A 24,218-nucleotide genomic window follows, 5' to 3' on the forward strand; every position below is an offset into this window, starting at 1 on the left:
AAATAAATAACCAAAACTTATAAAGCATTCTATGCTTGTAAAGCATTCTAATCTATGTCTCATTCTCTTTACTATTTTTATGGTGTTGTGAATTTCACACAGACACCTTTACCCTAAGGTGTTCATGCTCCTGAGCACTTCTGTCTTATTTCTTTGGTTTTTTGTTTTGTTTTATGCTGAGGATTGAACCTAGGGCCTCCATCATGTTGGGCAAGCACTCTACCACTAAACTAAATCCCTAGCCCCTGTCTTATCTCTTTGTTTCTTTTCTTGTCTCTTTCTTTTTTTCCTACAATTTCATTTCCTTTCCCTTTTTTCTCTTTCTCCAGTTCTCCTCTCTTAGGGTATTGGTGACACCCAGTAGCATTGGTGGCCATTGCATAACACTACTTCTAATGTTCTGTACTAATGGGTTATCTATGTTAAACATATTCTATGTAAAGAAATGCTTTTTTTGCTCTCTGAAATAATGTAGGGACCGGTACAAGGTGCTGTTGTACCACACATACTGAAAGCAGTTCTCATGTTTGTGTGAAAGTATAGCTATGTTGAATGGTTGAATTTTAGGATTTATATCAAGATACAAATCATATTTTCAGATATTATTTTGTGATGATGTCATTATTACTAAATTGGACTGTCATAAACAATGCCATTTTATATTTAATTATGAAAAAACAAACTTGCTACTTAACTTAAATCCAACTATTTAATTTACTTTTTTACTTTACTCATTTAGGTATGGATGGCAGAACAGAAAATATCATATGATAAGAAGAAACAAGAAGAATTAATGCAACAGTACCTTAAAGAACAAGAGTCATATGATAATAGGTGAGATATGCCCCTCTGCCATTGTTTATAGAATAATCAATTACAGGAGACTAATCCCTTTACTCTCATAGATGGTCACTTTATTTGACTTTACCCATAATTCACGTAAAATGTATTTTCTACGACTCATATAGTTTCTGAGAAAAGCTGGGTGTGGTAGCTGCTTCAGAGGTGTGGCAAGAGATTTGCTTGAGCCCAAGAGTTTGAGACCAGCCTTGGAAAATAGTGAGACCACTGTCACAAAAATAGATTTAATAAACAAAGCACAGTGGGGCACATCTGTATTCCTAGCAGCTCAGGAGGCTGAGGCAGGAGGATTGGAGTTGAAAGCCAGCCTCAGCACCTTAACAAGGCTCCAAGCAACTCATTGAGACCCTGGCTGTAAATAAAATATAAAAAAGGGATAGGGTTGTGGCTCAGTAGTTGAGTGCCCTTGGGTTCAATCCCCTGTACAAAAATATAAATAAATAAATAATAAAAATAAGTAAACCAATCAATAAAAATCAAGTGAACTGTAGAACACTCCTCTGTTTATAGGCATTGGGTTGCTTATACTTTTGAGCTATTGTGAATAATGCTGTGTAAATCTTTAGAGGTAACTGGTCAAGTTCCTGTTTTCAATTTCTTTAAATATATTTTTAGGTGGGGCTGGGATTGTGGCTCAGCGATAGAGTGCTCGCCTAGCACTGGTGGGACTGGGGTTTGATCCTCAGCACCACATAAAAATAAAGGCATTGTGTTATGTCCATCTACACCTAAAAAATAAATATTAAAAAATAAAATTAAAAAATAATAAATATATTTTTAGGAATGGAATCACTGGATCATATAATTCACCAAATTCTTTTCTGTAGTGACTGTGCTATCTTTTTTTTTTATTAGAACTTTATAGTTATATATAGTAGTTGGGGGGCTCATCCCAACAAACTCATACATGCATGAAATTTTAATTCAGGTCATGATCCCCACTTTTTCCTCCCATTTCCTTCCCCTCTCCCATTCTCCTTCCTCTACTATAATTCCATTTGCTTATTTATTTATATTTGATCAGTTCTTTTTACTTATGCATAATGGTGAAGTTCCCTGTTGATTTTTGTTTGTTTGTTTGTTTGGTATCAGGAATTGACTCAGGGGCACTCAACCACTGAACCACATCCCCAGTCCTATTGTATTTTATTTAGAGACAGGGTCTCACTGAGTTGCTGAGCACCTCACTTTTGCTGAGGCTGGCTTTGAACTCATGATCCTCCTGCCCCAGCCTCCCAAGCCACTGGGATTTCAGGCATGTTTTTGTTTTTTAATTTATTTTTTATTTTTAATTTATTTTTTATTTTTTAGTTATAGGTGGACACAATATCTGTATTTTATATTTATGTGGTGCTGAGGATAGAACCGAGAGCCTCACCATGCTAGGCGAGCGCTCTACCTCTGAGCCACAACCCCAGCCCCTCCCGGCCACAATTTCTTAATCCATCATTTATTGGTGGGCACCTGGGTTGATTTCATAATTTAGTTATTGTGAATTGCTCTGCAGTGAACATGGAGGTGAATTTATTGCTGTAGTATGCCAATTTTAGATCTTTTAGGAAAATACCAAGGAATGAGATAGGTGGGTTATCCCTAGTTTTGTAAGAAATCTCTATACTGCTTTCCTGAGTAGTTGTACTAGTCTACAGTTCCACAAAAATGTACAAGTGTACTTTTTCCTTGCCAGCATTTACTGTTTGTGTTCTTGATCGCTGCTGTTCTGACTGGAATAAGATGAAATCTTGGTGTAGTTTTGATTTGCGTTTCCCTGATTGATAGAGATGTTAAACATTTTTTCATAGATTTTTTTGACCATTTGTGTTTCTTTTTTCAGAAGTTTCTGGTTAGTTCTTTGGCCCATTTATTGATTGAGTTAGTTGGTTTGAGTTTTTGTTGTGTTTTTTTGGGGGGGTATTAAGTTGAATTCTTTATATATTCTGTATGTTAACCCCCTATTGGAGACGTCACTGGTCAAGATTTTCTCCCATTCTGTAGCTCTCTCTCCATACTTTTAATAATTTCCTTTGCTGAAATGCTCTATTTAACTTTTTTTTTTTTTTGGTTTTTTGTGTTCAGCAGTAACCATCCTAGTAAGTATGAAGTGGTATCTCATTGCAGTTTTGGATTTACATTTCCATAATATTTAGTGATGCTGATCTTTTTAATTTTCACTTTTTAAAAATATTTTTTAGTAGTAGTTGGATACAGTATCTTTATTTTATTTATTTTTATGTGTTGCCGAGGATCAAACCCAGGGCTTCGCACGTGCTAGGCAATTGCTCTACTGCTAAGCCACAACCCAGCCCTTAATTTTCATTTTTTAATGGTGTTAATATAAGACAAAATTTACATACTTGTGTAAAGATATGTTGACTTCTAAGTATATTAAGAGTTTTTGGGGCTGGGGATGTGGCTCAAGCGGTAGCGCGCTCGCCTGGCATGCGTGCGGCCCGGGTTCGATCCTCAGCACCACATACCAACAAAGATGTTGTGTCCACCAATAACTAAGAGTTTTGGCATCATCACCATAATCTAATTTCAGAACGTTTCATCTCTGAAAAAGAAATCTTATACCTATTAGCAATTACTTCCAATTTCCCAACCTTGTCCTTCTTCTACCTCTCAGCCCTAAGTAATTGCCAGTCTACTATCTCTATAAATTTGCCAATTCTGGACATGTCCTGTACATGTGGCATCTTGTAACTGATTTCTTTTTCTTAGCATGTTTCATGGTATGACATGTATCAGCACTTAATTCCTTTCTGTTGCTGAATAATAATCCATTGTATGGATGTCTGTACCTATGTTCCTTTGCTTCTCTTTTTTTTTCCATAACAGTTGTTTATAGAATCCAATGGAAGTAAGAGAAGAATCTCAATCATGTAGCATATCCATTTTGATTGTCTTTTCCAAGTATGAGAGGAAATTCTATTTCCTTGTTGGCTTTCTTCTTTATAATTAGCACTTTACCTGTATTTTTTTTTTTATATTTATTTTTTTAGTTATCGGCGGACACGTTGTTTGTATGTGATGCTGAGGATCGAACCCGGGCCGCACGCATGCCAGGCGAGCGTGCTACCGCTTGAGCCACATCCCCAGCCCTTTACCTGTATTTTTTGAATTAAACTTTAACTCAGGCATACAATTTGTGGCTGAGGATTTTTTATAAAAAGCCAAACATTTCTTTTTGTAAATGGAACCTGAACAGGAAACTTTCAGTGTTAAAATGGAACAATAAAAATAAGATTTTTGAGGTACAGCAGGCACTGATTCTATCATATTAAGTTGCTTATTGGAGAGTTTTTTTAAAATGAGTCTTTTTTCATTGGCCTCACTAAAGAATTTGATTCTCTCATTTAGATTCTTACAAGCATTAATTGGCTTTGACTTTCTCAAGAAAACCCAGACTCATTTTCAAAACTGATTCCTCACAATTAAGAAAAACTGTTGGCAACCTTGTCCTTGTCCAACTGTTTAACTTAATTCCAACTCTGTGATGACCTTCAGGATTTCAACAGCATTTCAGAATTTAAGAAAAGTCCTTTAGAGTGACCGTAGAGCTTTTCCTCTTTTTTGTTGAGAGGACCAGAATATTTCAAGTAAGAAGACGGTTTCAAAACTTACAGCCTATTATTAAAGAAATAGTATTGTGATTTCCATTCACATATTCTAAAGAAACAGTATTGTTTGATTTCCGTTCACATATTCTAAATGTCCTCTAATCAGTGGGGTAAAATTTTAGAATTTGAACTCTAACAAAAAAAATATTTATTTTTATTCTCTTGGGGTTCCTTTTGGGGTGGAAGGATAAAACTGTTAAGTTTATTTCTTATGTCATTTAGATTGCTTATGGGAGATGAACGTGTAAAGAATGGCCTTAATTTCATGTATGAAGCCCCACCAGGAGCCAAAAAAGGTACTTGCCCTGTTTCCTTAAAATATTTTATATGTTTACAACTACAGATTGAGAACTGCTGGGTGTGATAGCACAAACCTGTAGTGGCAGCTACCAGGGAGTCTCAAAACAGGAAGAGGCAAATTCAGGACCAACCTGCACAACATAGTGACCTCCATCTCAAAGAAATTAATTAATCAAAATTTTTAAAAAAGATTGAAAACTGCTAATAGACTTTTTTTAAGAGAGAGAGGAGAGAGAGAGAAAATTTTTTTGTTGTTGTTTTTAGTATTTATTTTTCAGTTTTCGGTGGACACAACATCTTTATTTTATGTGGTGCTGAGGATAGAACCCAGCTCTCCACACATGCCAGGAGAGCGTGTTACCGCTTGAGCCACATCCCCAGCCAGCTAACAGACTTTTTAAAAGTATTCTTTGTTTTTAAAGATTGTTATCATGTCAGGTGCAATGGTGCAAACCTATAATCCTTATCTGGGAGGCTGAGACAGGAAGATCACAACTTTAGTAACACCCTCACTTAAATAAAAAGGACTGGGTTTGTAGTTCAGTGTTAGAGCACCCCTGGCTTCAATCCCCAGTACTACAAAATAATAAATAAAAAATAAATAAAATTGGTTTTCTGAGGAGATAATAAAGAATAATATTATAACCAATAAAGTAGAATAAATATTAAAAATATTGTTCTAGTAATTTTTCATGAGGTGTCCTTTTGGGAGGAAAAAAAATCTCAACACCAGCAGAAATGCATTTATTCTTTTATAATGTGGTTATATCTTTAGTCTTTCCTTCTAAATATACTTGTGTATATAAAATACAATATTCACTATCTGTAAAAAGCATAAAAGTTTCAAAATTAGCAATTAACAATTAGCAGTTAACATGTTTGTTAAATATAGTATTGTTAAATTCAGTATTGTATTTTATCCTTTCGTCCTTGATTTTTATCTCATGCAAAAAGAAAGAAGTCAAACCAGTACAATCTTACAAATTATAATCAAATAACATATCATAGTGGTAATATACATTTGATTTTTACACTGATAATTTTAACTTGTCTTACTTTTTCCCCTCCTGTATTTTTGATATGCAATCAAGAAAACAAAGAGGTAAAGCACTATTTACTGTTTTAATTTACTTATAATTAATTTTGATTTTATGGAGAAAATTGAAAGACTTTTTAATGAATGTTTTAGAAAGAAGAAACAGAAGGAGAGACAGAATACAAATTTGAATGGCAGAAAGGAGCTCCATGAGAAAAGTACGGTCTGGTTTGCTTTTAAGATACAATATATATCACTATATCTGCAATCCCATCTTATGTTATTACCTTTATATGCGTTAGAGAAAGTAACTAATATGAAAACATTTTTATTGAACTTTCTTATGCAACCAATCTACTTTTATCATAGTCTTGTTTTATATTCTTGTTCTTTTTATTTATAAATTACAAACTATAAGCCTAGATATTTGATAACTATTTTGAAATATTAAATAGACTATAGTTCTGTATACTTATTGAAGTAATAACACATTTCATATTGTTTTGAGGACTATAACTTTTTCAAGTTAACTACCATTGAATTTATTAAATTATTCTTAATATTTTATTTATACATTTTCTCTATTTAATAGATATGCCAAAGATGACATGAACATCAGAGATCAGCCCTTTGGCATTCAGGCAAGTGACATGTATTTTACCCTTTACGAATAATTTTTATTTAGTAAATATCTACATAATTATCAAAAAGGTGTTCACGCTGAAAAAGAACAATATGGTTTGTATTGGTATCAGATGATGGTAGGAATAAGGAGAAAACATTAAATGTGGTAGACTGACCAAAAATGTGAATCAAAATTACTAATAAGAGTTATGGGGAGGCTGGGATTGTAGCTCAATGGTAGAGCGCTCGCCTAGCATGCGTGGGGCCCTGTGTTCGATCCTCAGCGCCGCATAAATTAAATGAATGGAATAAAGGGATTGTATCCAACTACAACTTAAAAAAATAAATATTAAAAAAAAAATTATAGGGCTGCAGTTGTGGCTCAGCTGTAGAGCCCTCACCTAGCATGTGTGAGGCCTGGGTTTGATCCTCAGCACCACATAATAATAAATAAATAAGATAAAGATATTGTATCCAACTGCAACTAAAAAATAAATACTTAAAAAAAAGAGTTATAATGATGTTGGTGTCTGCTCTTTTCCAAGAATTTAGAGAATTAGGTCATGACCAAGAAAAGATTTAAAACAGTAATTTGTTTAGAATCAGGGCAGCCTGTCACTAGAGGGAATCCTTATAAAGAAAATGTTGTTGGAACCTTTCCTTGCTTGTTCATTTATGTATTATCTGTAACTTAAACAGCAGAGCTGAGTCCTTACAGTTGGCACAGAGGTTGGGCCTGAAAAGCCTAAAATAAGTTCTATTTGAACCTTTACAGGAAAATTTTGCCAGCTCCTGGTTTAGAAATTTGAAACTTTTAATTTTGACTTATTAAAACTAAGAAATTTTAAGATGATATTGTTATATTGCAACCAACTAAGAAGTAAAAAACAATAGGATTCAGCTTAGGTGTTAGGCAGAATTTATAATAAGATTTTAGTATTTGTATTAAATTTACCAAACTTAGTTTTGTAGTATCTTTTCCTACAGATCTTTTTAAAATGTGAGTAATTTAACTTGAATCCTGCCAAACATTGGTTAGATTCGTAGTATTTTAGTAACCAAAAGAATATTCATTCACTTTTCTCAGGTTCGAAATGTAAGATGTATTAAATGTCACAAATGGGGTCATGTCAACACAGATCGAGAATGTCCTTTGTTTGGTCTTTCTGGAATCAATGCAAGTTCGGTTCCCACTGATGGCTCAGGTAGGCATTAGACATGATTTTTTTTAGAATTTAGGTAAATAAGGAAAGAAAAATAACATTTTTTTCTTTAATCTGAGTATTTTTTGTTTTATTTGAGTTTTATTGTTTTAGACTAAGGCACATTACCAAAATATGATTATCATTGAGAAATTCTGTGTTGAAACTAAAATGCTTTGTAATAGAATTAAAATGTAATTTTTCCAGCCAAAGGCCCTATGAACTTGATTTTTTAAGGTAAGATAACAATAAATACTTTATCAGGTTAGTGGCCTAAAATTAGAAAATAAATAGTTGATTCTCATATTTAGATTCTCCTGATTTTTAAAAAAGGCTGGAGTGAAAGCCTCAGCAATCATTTCTCTTTGGTTCATGGAATTAAAAACAAAACTGAGTAAAAAAAGATGATAAATATGTTTAAATTGGGTTTATATTGGAAAATTATTTATCTTACTACGTATTATTTTCTAAAAAAAAATTTGTCCACTTGGGTTTGCATCATTTTGGCTCTTCATAAAAAGGATACTAAAACTGTGAAGTTTTAGCTTAAGTTCATCATTATCTTACTACTATTTCATTGAGATAGCCATACTAATTTAATCCTGTCTCAGAATAAGTCATAATAGAAATACCCTACTTAATTCTATAACCTTCAATGAGTAATTTCACTTTTATGGGCTTCAACTCCTGATTTTTTTTTTTTTTTTTGGTACAAGGGATTGAACCCAAGGGCACTTTATTACTGAACTACATCCCCAGCCCTTTATAAAATCTTTTACCTGGAGGGAGGGTTCCACTAAGTTGCTGAGAGTCTGACTGAATTGCTGAGGCTGACATCAAACTTGAGATCTTCCTACCTGAGCTTCCCTAGTCACTGGAATTACAGGCATGAGCCATCACACCCAGCTCAACTCCTGATTTTACAATAAGGATGATAGTATGACTCAGATTTTCAGCACTTTATAAAGCAGCTATAGAACTCTTTTTTTTTTTAAAGAAATCTTACATAAAACCCTAAAACATAAAAGCACTGCTATTTATTGAAACAAGTCCTCTGGGCATTAAGTCCCCTTCTTTCAGTCGCAAGGCCTCCAGTCATCTCTTTAGAATCTCTATGGCTTTTGCTGTTCACCTCAATCTTGAGCCTAGGGTTCACCCTCATTCAGCTTTCAACCTTTTGCATCTGTTCTTACTTTCTTCTAGAAAACCACGTTCAAAAAAGTTCATCTTAATATTAGGAGTTTAGGAATTTGATCCATCGTTATTTTGGGCATTTCCCTAGTGGTGGTATAGATGTTAGAATTGGTGAAGGAAGCATACCTATAAAATACTGTGATTGATTTTTGAAAAATCTTTATTCCTGTAAAATAAGTTCAGAAACCACCTTTTAAGGAGAAGGAGAACTAGTTGTTCAGTTGTAAGACAATGTTAATACAGTCTTTGTTCTGGCAAAATACCTTATAAAAGAACTTACCAGGGCTGGGGATGTGGCTGAAGTGGTAGCACGCTCGCCTGGCATGCGTGCGGCCCGGGTTCGATCCTCAGCACCACATACCAACAAAGATGTTGTGTCCGCCGAGAACTAAAAAATAAATATTAAAAAATTCTCTCTCTCTCTCTCTCTCCTCTCTCACTCTATCTTTAAAAAAAAAAGAACTTACCACTGATACCACAATACAGATACTCTTAATAACCCACATAGCTAATTCTCCCTCCTTCCCTGCCCTCTTCCAATTAGTAGAAGGGATAAAGGCCCCAAAGGAAATAAAACCCCAAAGAAAATGGAGTGGAGTAGGTCATACATCACGAACCCATTTGGCTCAAATATTTTTGACACTTCCCTTTCTTAGTCCAGAGATTCATTGTTACATCTTAAAAGTATATTCTGTTTTCAAGATAGGGTTGCTTCTTTCTCATCTTTTCCTTCATGCCAGTCTTATAGTTTCCTTACACCTACATGATTCATGGGTTGTTTTGAGACAGGCAGAAGTAGTAGCTGTCTTTCTTCCCCAGCCTCATCTTACTCTGATCCTGCTTCTGAGAGAATGAGTAGGATAGACTCCAGGCTTAGCCCTTTCTTTTAATAATCAGTAGGCCTGCCTTGTCTTGAGTCTGTATTAGAAAGTATGCTAACAACAACCCAAAGAACTTGTGTATTAACCTATTTTTAAAAGTATTTAAAACAAGAGCTGGGGTTGTGGTTCAGTGGCAGAGCACTGGCCTCGAACATGTGAGGCACTGGGTTCGATCCCCAGTGTCACATAAAAGTAAATAAACAAAATAAAAGTATTGTGTCCAACTACAACTAAAATATTTTTTTAAAATAAAGATATTATGTCCATGTTTAACTAAAAATATTTTTTAAAAAAATAAGTATTGAAAACAGTAAAACCCCACAGTCACATGCCACACAGTTAGTAAATTCCTGTTTAATGCAGCTGGTTATTGACTTTTCTTTAGCCCTCCATTTGTATCCATTAACCTTATGGTAATTCAGTGTATGCAATTCAGGTTTTTGTATGCCATTCATTGGGGTATTATTGTAGAACTATTCTTTTCAGTTAAGTGAACTTTGTCCAAATAACATGAATGAAGTAGAAAAATACATAACTTGTTGAATCCTATTGTTTTACCTATATTTAACCATATTTAAGAAGTCTACATATATTGACATATGTTACATACAATATATTGTCTGTTTTGCCTGTGAAATTTGGTAAAGACTTGAAAGAACTGTATACAGGGTGTTGGAGCAAATATGGTAAGATGAATATTTAAATCCTTTGTTAATAAATTGAACAGCCATTTTGAAGGGCCATAATATATATCAGAAGTATTCAAAACATCATTTGGGGCATGCCTGTAATCCTAGCTACTCAGGAGGCTGAATCAGGAGGATTGCAAACTTGAGGCCAGCCTTAACAATTTACTGAGGCCCTGTCTCAGAAAAACACAAACAAAAATCCACCATATCCTTTTACCTTCCAGTAGTTAAAAGAAAGCAATAAGGTATACCCTCAAAGATTCACAGTAGTGAAAGATTAGAAACAACATGTAGACTTCTCAAGTATGGTTAAATATAGGTAAAACAATAGGATTCAACAATTTATGCATTTTTCTACTTTGTTCATATTATTTGGAAAAAGTTCATTTGACTGAAGAGGAATTCTACAATAATACCCCAATGAATGTCTATCAGTAGGGGGTTTATTCAGCAGTTATTTATGAAGCAATTATAAGTTCTGTGATGAAAATGTAATTGGAATCTGTGATCAAAACTAACTGGGGAGTTACTATATTAAGTGGTCAGAAAGGCCCCTCTGAGGAAGTGATGTTAAGATGAGACCTGAATGACAAGATGATTACAGCAGTGTGAGATCTGGGAAAAGAGCATTTGGCGTATCAGGCAAAAGGAACAGCCTTTCATACAGAGGGACCATCAATCCTGATAGGGCACATACTTAGTGGCACTCACCTAGTGGTTAAAAACATTGACTAAAGGGCCTGGGGTTGTGGCTCAGCGATAGAGCGCTTGCCTAGCCATGTGTGAGACCCTGGGTTTGATCCTCAGCACCACTTAAAAATAAATAAATAAAGGTATTGTGTCCAACTACAACTAAAAAATAAATATTAAAAAAATATTGATTGAAGATGACTCCTTAGATGCCTGCTTTAGAACTTCTACTGTGCTGCTTCTTAATTGTAACTTTAGGCAAGTTATTTAACATCTCTTGCTGATATGTATAAAACATAATAGTACCTACATCTCATAAAGTTGTTATGAAAACTAGATAAGTTAATACATGATGCTTAGAATAGTGCCTGGCATGTAATAATCACTTCTTGAGTATTTTTTTTATTAATTGTGGAGTATCTCCCGCAAATGGAATACTCTACAACCGTATGTAATATATATACATAAGTAATATAGCTAGAGATCTATGTTGATTTGTAAGGATATAGGAGGATATATAAAGTGTAAAAAAAGTTAAATGGTATCAATTAAAAGTATGTAGGATAAACAAAATGTCAGGCATTCCATAATTAAATTGGCTTTCAAGGATGAAGTTATTTTTAAAATCTGTATGACTTTAGATGCTCTACCTTTTATGATAAAAGGATGACTTACTGATATAAGAGCCTCTATTTTTAGGGTTGTCGGTGTAGCTCAGTGGTAGTGCATTTGCCTGGAGCCTCTGGATTTGATCCCTAACCACCCGCACCCCCCAGAAAAGCCCTATTTGAAAATTAATTCTTAGAACCAGTTTATTATTTATTTTTCAAACACTTGTTTTTAGCAACTATGTATTTGACATCCTACACATTAGCCAATAAGTTTTTTAAACTTTATGTTCTGGTTTATTGAAGGTATAGACTATTCCTAATTTCCAATCAAATCAGAAACATTAACATATCACATAAGAGACAGTTGGGCACAGTGGTGCATGCTTATAATTCTAGCAGCTCAGGAGGCTTAGGCAGGAGTATCACAAGTTCAAAGCCAGCCTCATAAACTTAGCAAGACCCTGACTCTAAATAAAAAATAAAAGGGGCTAGTGACAATCTACTCAAAATTAGAATACGATTTAAGAGTCTGTTTAATAGAGGAAAGCATTGTTAAATTAGGTAGTTAACAGAGTAAGAAGGACTAAAATGATCTCTGAAGAATTAAAATTTAGATAGGTAGAAAGAAAGTTTGACACCTCCCCCCCCCAAAAAAAAGACCTGAAGAAAAACATAAGCACAAAAGAATTTAACTTGAATAGAATAAAATTTGAATGGCTCTCAAGATGGGATGGAGGGAATTTGTCCATTCATCCTGCAACCAGTGTTTCCCAAGCTTACCTACTGTAAGGAATCACTTAACACAGCTTGTTTAAATATTGGTTCTCAAGCTCCTGCCCCATAGGGGCTATTGAATAAGAGTCCAGAGAAAAGTCTGAGAATCTTATCCTCGGATAATGCTTATGATCTGTTGTTTGTCTTTGGAAGGCAAATAATATAGAGGAAAATGAAAGAGAAATGTGTTGAAAGAGCCTTTACATAAAAAAGGGGGGGGACAAATTTTCAACATTTCTAATTTTTAAGTATTGTAAAGAATCTAAATATCGTGCAATAGGGGAATGGCATGATATTAATTAAACTAGGTGTGGTATCGAAGGCCTATAATCCATCTACTCAGGAGGCTGAGGCAAGAGAATCACAAGTTGGAGGCCAGCCTCAGCAACTTATTGAGACCCTGATTCAAAATAAAAAATGAAAAGGGCTGGGGATATAGTTCAGTGTTAGAGAGCACCCCTGATTTCAATTCCCAGTACTCCAGATAAAAAATACTAACTGAATTTTCATTGGAATTAGTTAAGATGTTAATTTGATGAAATTACAAGCAATATTATTTTGTATTAAAATTTTAAAATAAACTTAAAATTTAGCCTTTTTAAGCACTAAAACTCTTCAGAAAGCTAATGCTTTCCTTTCTATTCCCATGTTAAGTTTATTTTCAGAATATTAGAACAGCTAAAGGAAGCAGAGTTATGGTTGTGGTGCAAAGGCTGTGTTCACAATGAGAAATACCTAACAGACTGAATTAATTCTTTGCCTTAATCTTTATATCTTTAAGATATTAGGGAAACTTTATCTTTATATCTTTAAGATATTAGAGAAACTTCCATTTCCAGTTTTTTCTTTCAAACTGACAAGGTATGAGAGTAAAAACTGCCATATACACAGGGTATTTTAATTTCTTAAATTCTGTATCTGAATTGTCTAAGAATATCTGAAGACATTGAACTCTGTTAAAATTGTGAAAGGAATAGGGATTCATTCAGTTGTAAAGCCCTTGCCTAGTATGCACAAGGTCATAGGTTCCATCTCCAGCACCACAAAAAAAGAAAAAGAAATCAGTAGCTTTCACTATCTAGGCTATTACATAAGGTGAAAGTTACCAATCTGTTTCTGATGTACCATCAAGGTTGAAAACCATTATCTTAAGCTGTTTATAAGAATAATTGAAGATTTGGGAGGATAGTACCTTTTACTGTATATTTGTTTGTTTAACTTGTGTTTTATTTATCATAAAGTCATAAATTTATCCTAAGGAAATAGTCATGAATATGTCCTAAAGATTTAGTCACAAAGAATTGTGTATGATAGTGAGAGACAATACTAAAATATCTAGTAAAAAAAAAAAAAAAAAATTCCCTCATACTGGGGTTTGAACCCAGGGGCATTCTACCCACAAGCTATATCCCCAGCCCTTTTTATTTTAATTTTGTGACAGGGTCTTACTAAATTGCTGAGGCTGTTCTCGAAACTTGTGTGTGATTGTTCTGCCTCAGCTTACCAATCTGGGATTATGAACATGAACCTGGACTGTTGAAAGGAAATTAAGTGAATTATGGAACATTGTTATAATGGAATTCTGTACAATGCAGCATTTAAAATGATAAAATTTCTTAATGATGGGGATATTTTTTAAAACATTTAGTGAATTTTTTAAAAATAGGTTATAAGACAGAGAAGTTACAGTTGTATATCTGTTTATGTGTATAGGTAGACACAGAAACAGATATTTTAAAGAAAAGGATTGGAAGGAGATAGACCAAATTAATAGTGGTTGTGTTTGGGTAGTAGGATTACTAAGATTTTTAGTTTTATCTTTTTGCTTATCCATATTTCCAACAGTGAAGATAAATTACATTTATAAATTTTTAAGTGAGCATTTCTTTAAAAGAATTAAAAATTATACATAGAAATAAATTATTTTAAATTGTATTGCTCCATTAATGCCTCTAAAGTTTGACCTGAATTTAGCAGTAGTACTTAACTAAAGCTAATAGAAACTCTTAAAGTTTTCTCAAAAACAAAATCAAAACTCTACTATCTTAAATAGAAAAGTGAGTAATAATGATGTAATATTCTGAACTTGAATGCAATGAAAAATAAACTGACCAATTTCCTAATCCACTTGGTGATTCAAACTAAAAAAAAAATCTTTTCATTTAAAAAAATCACCTATTGAATAATGTCTCACCAGTGAATAGAGATTATTTTTGCAATAAGGCAATTTCAGTAGATGTGGTTATCATGGGATAATCACACCCCTGGGGTACAGCCTTGTGCCTGTAATCTCCCAGGAGTGTAATTATTTCATGATAACTGCACCCCCTGGTGTTACATTATTTCTATTATGAAATTCTTAGTTTAGTATATAAAGTAACTTACTTTGATCACTGGAAACTGCAAGGTGCTGTTAGAATGCTCCAGCTGTGAGGTTTACAGAGACCAGCTATAAGATTTACTTCTCCTTTACAAAGTTAAATTAGGCAATCAAAATGCTTCTTTGGGCTAAGCTGGTTTAGAATATCTTTTCTACTGAAAAGATCATCTTACCTTTTTCATCCACTCCAGATACATCAAAATTATCCTTAAAACTTGTAAGCTTCAGTGGTAACTGAATTTTTATAAAATATTCTATAACATAATTAAATGACTAATTCATATCTTTTATCTATACTCTGTAGAACTTATTTTTTATCACTGACTCTTAACATCTGTCAGTTATTTGTGTTTTTAATGTATATTGAAATTAAAAATCTTTTTCTTTTTTCTTAAACCACAGTGGAGTATTTCAACAGAGCAAGTGATTTGTTTGTTTTTTCTGGTACTAGGGATTGAACCCAGCCAGGGCCTCATGCATGCTAGGCAAGTGCTCTACCACTGAGCTGCATCCCCAGCCTTTTTATTGTATCTTGAGACAGGGTCTCACTAAGTTGCCCTCAAACTGAGGCTGACCTCAAACTGAGCAAGTATTTTTTAAACAGCTTTATTGAGCTATAATTTACATGCCATCAATGCAATGGCTTTTAGTGTATTTACAGAGTTGTACATCCATCACTATAGTCAATTTTAGAACATTTTAATTTTTCTAAAAAAGAAAGAAAGAAAATCCCTTGACCCTCACCCTCCAGTCCCCAGCTGTAGGCAACCACTAAACTACTTTCTGTCCCTATATCTTTGCCTCTTCTGGACATTCCATTCTTCCATGGAATGTGTTTTCCCATTATGCTTAAATGCCCAGATATTCACACACACATACACCAGTCTTATAATAGCCCACCAGGATACAAGTTTATATGTAGGCACCTATAAAACAGGTAAATGTGTAAGATTTTCTTCAAAGAACATAAAGCAAAATTCTATTTTTAAACTCCTTTATTCCCTAAACATGGATTTTGTATCTCTCTCCATGTTTGACTTTCAGATCTTTTTCTTCAGGAAGCAAATAGTTAGCTCTAAATAGTTACTCTATAGGAGAGCTAGACATGCTGAAGCACTTCCATTGCTAATATTTTATTAAAGATTATTACACCTATATTTTTATACCTCATGAGAGGTACTGGCATGTAATTTTTCTTTCTTGTTTGTATTTGGTTTTGGTATCAGGATGATGTTAGTCTTATAGAATAAGTTAGGTAATGTTCCTTCTGTTTCTGTTATCTAGAAGAGATTATTAATATAATTTCTTCTTAGGGCTGGGGATGTGGCTCAAGTGGTAGCGCACTCGCCTGGCATGCGAGCAGCCCGGGTTCGATCCTCAGCACCACATACAAACAAAGATGTTGTGTCCGCCGATAACTAAAAATAAATAAATAAATAAATATTTAAAAAATTCTCTCTCTCTTTCTCTCTCTCTCCCTCCCTCCCTCCCTCCTTCTCTTTCCCTCTCTCTCCCTGTCTCACTCTCTTTAAAAAAAAATATATATATATATATATATATAATTTCTTCTTTAAATATTTGATAAAATTAACTAGTGAATCCATCTGGGCCTGTCACTTTTTGTTTTAGAAGGTTATTGATTGATTGTTGGCTAAATTTCTTTACTAGATAGATGCCTATCAAATGACCTTTTTCTCCTTTTGTCAGCTTTGGTAGATTGTGTCTTTCAAAGAATTGGTCCATTTCATGTAAATCAGATTTAATGGTATAGAATCATTTGTTGTATTCCATTATTACCCCTCTAATGTCCATGGATCTGTAGTGTTGACCCTCATTTCATTTCTCTTTCCTTGGTTAGCTAGAGCTTTATCAATTTACTGATCTTTTCAAAGAACCAGCTTTTGTTGTGATTGATTTTTCTCCCTTGTTTTCCTCTTTTTATTTCTTCTCTTCTTATTTTGAATTTAATTTGCTCTTCCTTTTCTAGTTTTATAAGACAGAAGATTATGTAATTGATTTGGGAGAGGTGATGAAGTTTGAACCCAAGGCCTCACCCATGCTAGTCAAGTTCTGTTCCACGGAGCTACACTCCAGCTCTACATATTGATTTTAAATCTTTCTTCTAATACATGTATTTAGTACTATAAATTTCTTTCTGAGTTGGTTTTTGCTGTGTCCTACAAAATTTAATAGGTTTTATTACAATGATTTCTGACATTAACTACCCAGAAATAGGCCAGACTTCATAGGTTAACAGTTCTCCAAAGACTATTCTCAATTAAGACACCAGCTACAAATTTGGGAGTTCCTAGACCACCCACCAAACCTGCTACAAATCCACGCTTCCTTCTACCTGCCTAAGGTTTGATAATTCACTAGACTGACTTACAGAACTCAGAAACTAACACTATACTTGTGATTACAATTTTACTATAGTAAAAGGATAAAAATCAGGGTAAGCCAAAAGAAGAGGTACATAGAACAAGGTCTGGGAAGGTCCCAGACACAGTCTTCCAAAGTCTCCCTGTAGAGTCAGTACCTGTCAATCTTCTTGTACATTAATATATAACAACTTTTATTAACCAGGGAAGCTTATCCAAGCTGTCTAGTTTTTATTGGTCTTTATTACATAGTTGTGAATGATCAAAATCATTAGCCATGAGATTTAACTCTTCTATCTCCAGCTCTTCTTTCTTCCTCAAAGGGCTTCTCTCACCTAGCTCAAAGTCTAGCCCTCTAATCACATGATTTATTTTTCTGGTATGGTCAGCCACTATCTTGAGTCAGCTCTTTTTTTGTTGTTTTGTTTAGTATTTTTTTAGTTGTAGGTAGACACAATACCTTTATTTCATTTATTTATATGTGGTGCTGAGGACCGAACCCAGGGCCTCTCACCTACTAGGTGAGTACTCTACCACTGAGTCACAACCCTAGCCCTTGAGCATGATCTGATCATGTATATTGAAATTAAAAATCTTTTTCTTTTTTCTTAAACCACAGTGGAATATTTCAATCATGAGTCACCATCATGAGGCACATCAATAACATAAACTATCAGGACCCACCAAAGATACTCTTATTACTCAGGAAATGTCAAGAGTTGAGGTTCCCTCAGAACTGGGGACAAAGGCTAGGCATGGGGACCAGCCCAGCCATTCAGGAAGCTGCGGCATGAGGATCACAAGTTCAAAGCCAGCCTCAGCAATTTATTAAAGCCCTGTCTCAAAAAATAAAATGTGTTGGGGATGTGGCTCAGTGGTTAAGCACCCCTATGTTCAATCCCTACTACTTTAAAAAAAAGAACTGGGGACAAAGACCAGCCCAAAATTGTTATACAGCAGTTGTATTGTCTATTCTTAGTTGAAAATATTTTTTACTTTTTCCTGAGACTTCTTTGATATATGTGTTTAGAGCTCTGTTATTTAATCTCAAAATATTTTAGGTTTTTCTTTTACTTTTATTAAGTTGTGTTATATGGCCCAGATGTGGTCTATTTGGTAAATGTTCTATATGAATGTGAGAAAATATATATTTTTCTGCTGTTGCTAGGTGAATGAAGTATTCTATAAATGTCAATTAGGAAAAAAATGTCAACTAGATCCAGTTGATGGATCAGTTCAATATATTCTGATTTTTCACCTGTTGTATCTGTCAGTTATTGATAGAGGGATGGGAAGTCTCCAGCTATAATAGTGGAGTTGCCTGTTTCTAAAGATACTCATCAGTTTTTGCTTTACACATTTTGATGCTCTGTTAGGCACATACACATATTTGGGTCTTTTTGGAAAATTGACCCTTTGACCGTTATGTAATACTCTATTTAGCCTTGGTATTTGTCCTTGCTCTGAAATCTGTTTGTCTAAAATTAATATGGCGCCAGGTACAGTGGTGCATGCTTGTAATCCCAGCTACTCAAAAAGCTGAGACAGGAGGATTACAAATATGAGGCAATCATACTTAACAACCAAAGCAACTTAGCAACCCCCAGTCACAGATTTAAAGAATAAAAAGGGTGGCTCAGTGGTTTTAACGCAGTGGTAGAGTTCTCCTGGATTCAATAAAATTAATATATATGCTCCATCTTTATTTGGTTATTGTTAGCCTGGGGTATATCTTTCTCCATTCATGCACTCTTTTGCTTTGTTTTTATTTTTGTTTTTTGTGGTGCTAAGGATCGAACTCAGAGGCTACCACATGCTAGGCAAGCACTATTACTGAACTAACCCCATCCCCCATTCTTTTACTTTTAATTTGTGTCTTTTTTTTTTTTTCAGTACTGGGGGTTGGGCCCACGGGTACTTAACCACTGAACTACATCCCCAGTTCTTTTTTGAGATAGGGTCTCACTAAGCTGGCCTTGTCCTTAAGATCTTTCTGCCTTTGCCTCCCGAGTTGCTGGGATTATAAGTGTGCATCCCCCAGCTCCTGTGCCTTTATGTTTAAAGTAGATTTCTTTTGAATATCATACAGTTGGGTCTTTTTTTTTCTTATAGTCTCTTAGTTGGTATGTTAAGATTCTTTATATAAAAGTGATGATTGGTATACTTAATAGCTTTCATTTTTTTAACATTTATTTTTTAGTTATAGGTGGACACAGTATCTTTATTTTACTTTACGTGGTGCTGAGGATTGAACCTAGTGCCTCACACATGCTAGGTGAGCACTCTACCTCTGAGCCACAACCCCAGCCCCTAGCTTTTGTTTTTTGTAATTGTTTTCTATTCATTGCCCTCATTCATCGTTTCATTTTTGTTCTTTTTCTGCTTCATCTGGTTTTAAATGAGTATTTTATATGATTTCACGTTTTCTCAACATTTCAATTATACTATTTCTTGATATTTTTTTTAAATTGGTCATCTCAGACTTTGCAATATACACGTATAACTAAGTCTACTTTCAAAGAACACTCTACAACTTCCTGAATAGTGCAGGTGCCTTTTAACAAAGTACCTAGTTCCTGTTATATAATAGAGTTCTTCCTTCCTATCCCTTAAACATTGCTGTTATAATTTCATTTACTCATAAGCTATAATTATTTATTTTTGCTATCTTTATTTTGAATCAGCAGTTATCCTTTGGATCAGTTAAGAATATGAAAAATGGGTTGGGAATATACCTCAATGGTAGAACACTTACCTAGTATGCACAAGGCCATGAATTGATTCCCAGCACTGCAAATAAAGAAAAAAATTGAAAAATAAAAGATCTGATTGATTTTATTTGACCTTCATTTATTCTTTCTTGAACACTCTTCCTTATGTAGACCTGAGTTTCTGACCTAGGTTATTTTGTTTCTCTCTGAAAAACTTAAAGACAGGTGTACTGACAGCAAATTCCTTGTTTGTCTGTTTATTTTATATTTTAAAGAAGGTCTTTGTTTTTATACTTTTGAACAATAATTTCAGTGATACTGAATTCTACATTGGTGGGGTTTTTTCTTTCTTTTTATTCATTTATTAGTTCTAATCAGTTATACCTGACAGTAGAAAGTTCTTCAATTCATTGTACACAAATGGAGCAGAAATTTTCACTTTTCTGGTTGTGCATGAACTCAACCTATACCCTAAAGATTTAAAAAGTGACGCAACCACTTCAGTGTGTTGTGTATATGTACCATCATTCCATTTGAAAAATAGATACCTTCTTTATCTATTCATCTGTTGAAGGGCATCGAGGTTGCTTCCATAGTTTAACAACTATTCACAATTGCTAAACTGTGGAAGCAACCTCGATTCTGTCCCTCCTTCCTTCCCTTCCTTCCTCACACTAGATAGCATTAATCCCTTTATGAGCGTTGATCCCTCAGAGACTAAACACTTCTTAAAGGTCCCACTACCTCTCAACACCATAACACTGGGAACCAAGGCTCAACATGTGTATTGGTGGGGTCAAACTATATTCAGACCATAACAGACAGATATTACAACTACCAAAAAATTGACTTAAAAATAAAGAAGTTAAACACCAATTCTCTCCTTTATAAAGTTGATCACAAGTGCTTATACTTGATTGTGGTTGATTTAATTTTTTCCTTTATATGTAGATGATTTTATGTTGTTAAATATTTTATGCAAGAAGAAGCTAGGTAGTCGTTGAAAAAAAAATGTGGACCTATTAAAGAGATTATCTAGGCTGGGTACAATGGTGCACACCTATAATCCCAGTGGCTCAGGAGGCTGAAGAAGGAGGATTGTAAATTCAAAGCCAGCCTCAGCAACTTGGCAAGGCCCTCAGCAACTTAGCAAAACCCTGTCTCAAAATATTAAAAAAGTCTGGGGTGTGGCTCAGTGGTTAATTGCCCCTGGGTTCAATCCCTGGTACCAAATAAAAAGAGAAGTTTATCTAGTAAAACTTGTCAAGTCATATTGTGGCAGAAGTCAAAATGATACTCTTTACTAGTACTTTAAATTTTAAGTGACACCAGTGGTTAAGTTATTTCAGACTATTTGTATATATTATATAAGTTAGTGATTAAATTTGTTAAAGTGTCTGTTCCTTGAAATTCTATTGATGTGAACAAATTAATTACAGTCCTGTTCTAAATGACTCTGTTCTGTGTTAAAGGTGTGTGTGGGATTAGAGGAGGCTACAACTCCCACATTCTCAAAGGGGTATTATGATTCTCAGATAACAATCATAATTCTCTCTTACATATTTCTTCCTATTAACATCATTGCATCCTTTCAAGGTCTTCCAGCCTCAAGTAATAGAAATTAGTTTGAGATTACCCAGGAAGGAAAAGGAGAATGAATGGAATTCAGTACACCTAGTAAAACTAATTCTTCTACCCAAATCAAACATAATAAACTTAATATTAACCTTCATCATGTTCCAAATGCTTTGCTTTTTACCTTTTCTAAATTCTATGAGCATTTGAAAATCTAACTCAAATTCTATTTTATTCCTGAAAAATCTTAAGTTTTTCTGAGATAGGGCCTGTGTCTTATTTATTTTTGTATCCCCATTGCCTTAAACAATGTACATACTTAGTAAATAATAGTATAGTTGGTGAATAGAAAGGCTTTGCTAATAAACATCATTGTTGATCATCTCCTCTTAATTATATATATATATATGCATATATGAGTATATATTAGGGGTACCAGGGATTGAACTCAGGGATACTCGACCACTGAGCCAAATCCACAGCCCATTTTTGTATTTTATTTAGAGACAAAGTCACACTGAGTTGCTTAGCACCTCCCTTTTGCTGAGGCTGGCTTTGAACTCTCAATCCTCCTGTCTCAGCCTCCCTAGCCACTGGGATTATAGGCATGTGCCGGCTTCCTCTGATTATATTTTATAATAGAAATTATAATTTGTTTTACTTATGAACTAATTTTCCCCAAAATATTATAAGTTTAAAGGTAAAATCCAAGTTCTTGAGAAGTTCTAGTAAGATGAAATAACAAGCCCTCACTAACACACAAATTTAAAAAAAAGAATTTTCTGTGTTATATACTAGGGATACATAAGTTCAAATTCCCTATACAGGGCTCTCCTCAGTTATATACATACAAAATATATATGGGTATAGCCAGAGTCTATAGTATCATGGTCACTCAGTAATTACTAGTGACTGAAAAGATCATGTGTAACTTTTTTTTTTTTAATAAAATACACTAGTCTTAAGTATAGGGTTTAAGTTTGGCAAATGTACACACCTGGTAACAAACATACCTGACAAGATAAGGAGCATTACCATCACCCTAGAAAATTCCTATCTGTCCCTTTCTGGTCTGCCTCCTCTAATCATGAATTTCTAATCCCATCTATTAGTCATACCTGGTTTTTTATTTGGTTTAGTTTTTGGTTTTTTGTTTTGGCACTAGGGATTTAACCCAGGGGCACTTTACCACTGAGCTACATACCCAGCCCTTTTTATTTTGAGACAGGGTTTCACTGTGTTGCTTAGGGCCTTGCTAACTAAGTTGCTGATGCTTGCCTGGAATTTGTGATCTTCCTGCCTCAACTTCCTGACTCATTGGGATTACAGGCCTGCGCCACCATGATTAACTTTATTATTGCTGGTTGTATCACCACTGTAATATTTGCATATAAATTAAGTTGAAAACAAGTTATAAAGATATAATGAAATATGTGTCAAATATCTTCATACTGATTCTGTAAATCAAGGTTGATTTTAATAAATAGTAATTTTTACTAGCATATAATAAGGACAGTTTGATATTTTTTTGCCTTTGTGTATTTTTTAGACACATGGACTAAAATGAAATGTTTGATTTTCCTTTATATTGTGTGTTTTAATAGAGATCAGTTAGTTGTCTTCAGTATGAACTTGGGATGAGGGCAATAAGAAATCCTATTGTTTCCAGCCTCCTCAAAGATGAACTGGCAGTGTGTCAGGAAAATTCCCAGTATGGAGCAGTTTTATTACAATTCAGTACAATTGGTTCTTGCATAACCTTTAGAAAATCATACATAAAACATTCTCATCTATATAAATAAAAATCACCCACACACTTTATTAATAGCTTTGTTCACTTTTTTCCCTGGGAATTATGCTGCATGTTCCTACTGTGCCCCTTTTTTAGTCTTTTTTAAAAGACAACTTTCTATAAGCTTTCTTAAAAGCAAAATGGTTACAGTAATATAAGTGTGAGGTAATTCTCAATAATTCCCACAAGACCTAGATCTCCCTCTTAATAATGTACTATAAATAGTGTTTCTAAGTGTCATAGTCAGTTTAACCTTAGGAAAGAAAAAAGGACAGAAGATTATGCTTTCATGGAAATGATAGTCATGTTTTCTTTTATTTGTGATAATATATGATGATTTACTTATTTGTATTCATTCTGGGGATTGAACCCACAGTCTCGTGCATGCTAAGCAGATGCTCTGCCACTGAGCTGTATACTCCCAACCAACCACTGGGTGTTTGGGGGGTTTTGTTGGTAGTGGTGGTTTGGCTTGCTTGTTTGTTTCTAGTGTTACTAGGGGTCGAACACAAGGCTTCAGAATTGTCAGTCAAAAGCTCTACCACTAAGCTGCATCCCCAGTGCAGGGGGGTTATTGATCTTATTTATTTATTTACTTATACATTCTTGGAGATTAAATCCTAGGTTACTCTACCACCCAACTTTATCCTCAGCTCTCTTTATTTTTTTTTATTTTGAGGCAGTGTCTCTCCAGCAGTGTCTCCAGGTTGCTCAGGATGGCCTTGAACTTGTGATCTTCCTACCTGGGCCTCCTGAGTAGCTAAAGTTATGGGGCATGCAGCACCACCAGCCAAGGAGTGTTATTTTAAAATACACATTTTCAAGTTTATGCTGCTGTTCAACTAAGGCCGCAGTAAATACATGGTAAAAGGGGTTACAGAACATACTAAGTAGAAG

General features: G+C 34.3%; 1 pseudogene; it reads left to right on the top strand.

Annotated features, from left to right (window-relative positions):
* LOC144253037 (corepressor interacting with RBPJ 1-like) overlaps window positions 1–24,218 on the top strand; it is a 35,924-nt pseudogene that overhangs the window by 2,368 nt on the left and 9,338 nt on the right.

This window comes from Urocitellus parryii, unplaced genomic scaffold, assembly GCF_045843805.1.
Source record: "Urocitellus parryii isolate mUroPar1 unplaced genomic scaffold, mUroPar1.hap1 Scaffold_87, whole genome shotgun sequence".
NCBI classification, from domain to species: Eukaryota; Metazoa; Chordata; class Mammalia; order Rodentia; family Sciuridae; genus Urocitellus; species Urocitellus parryii.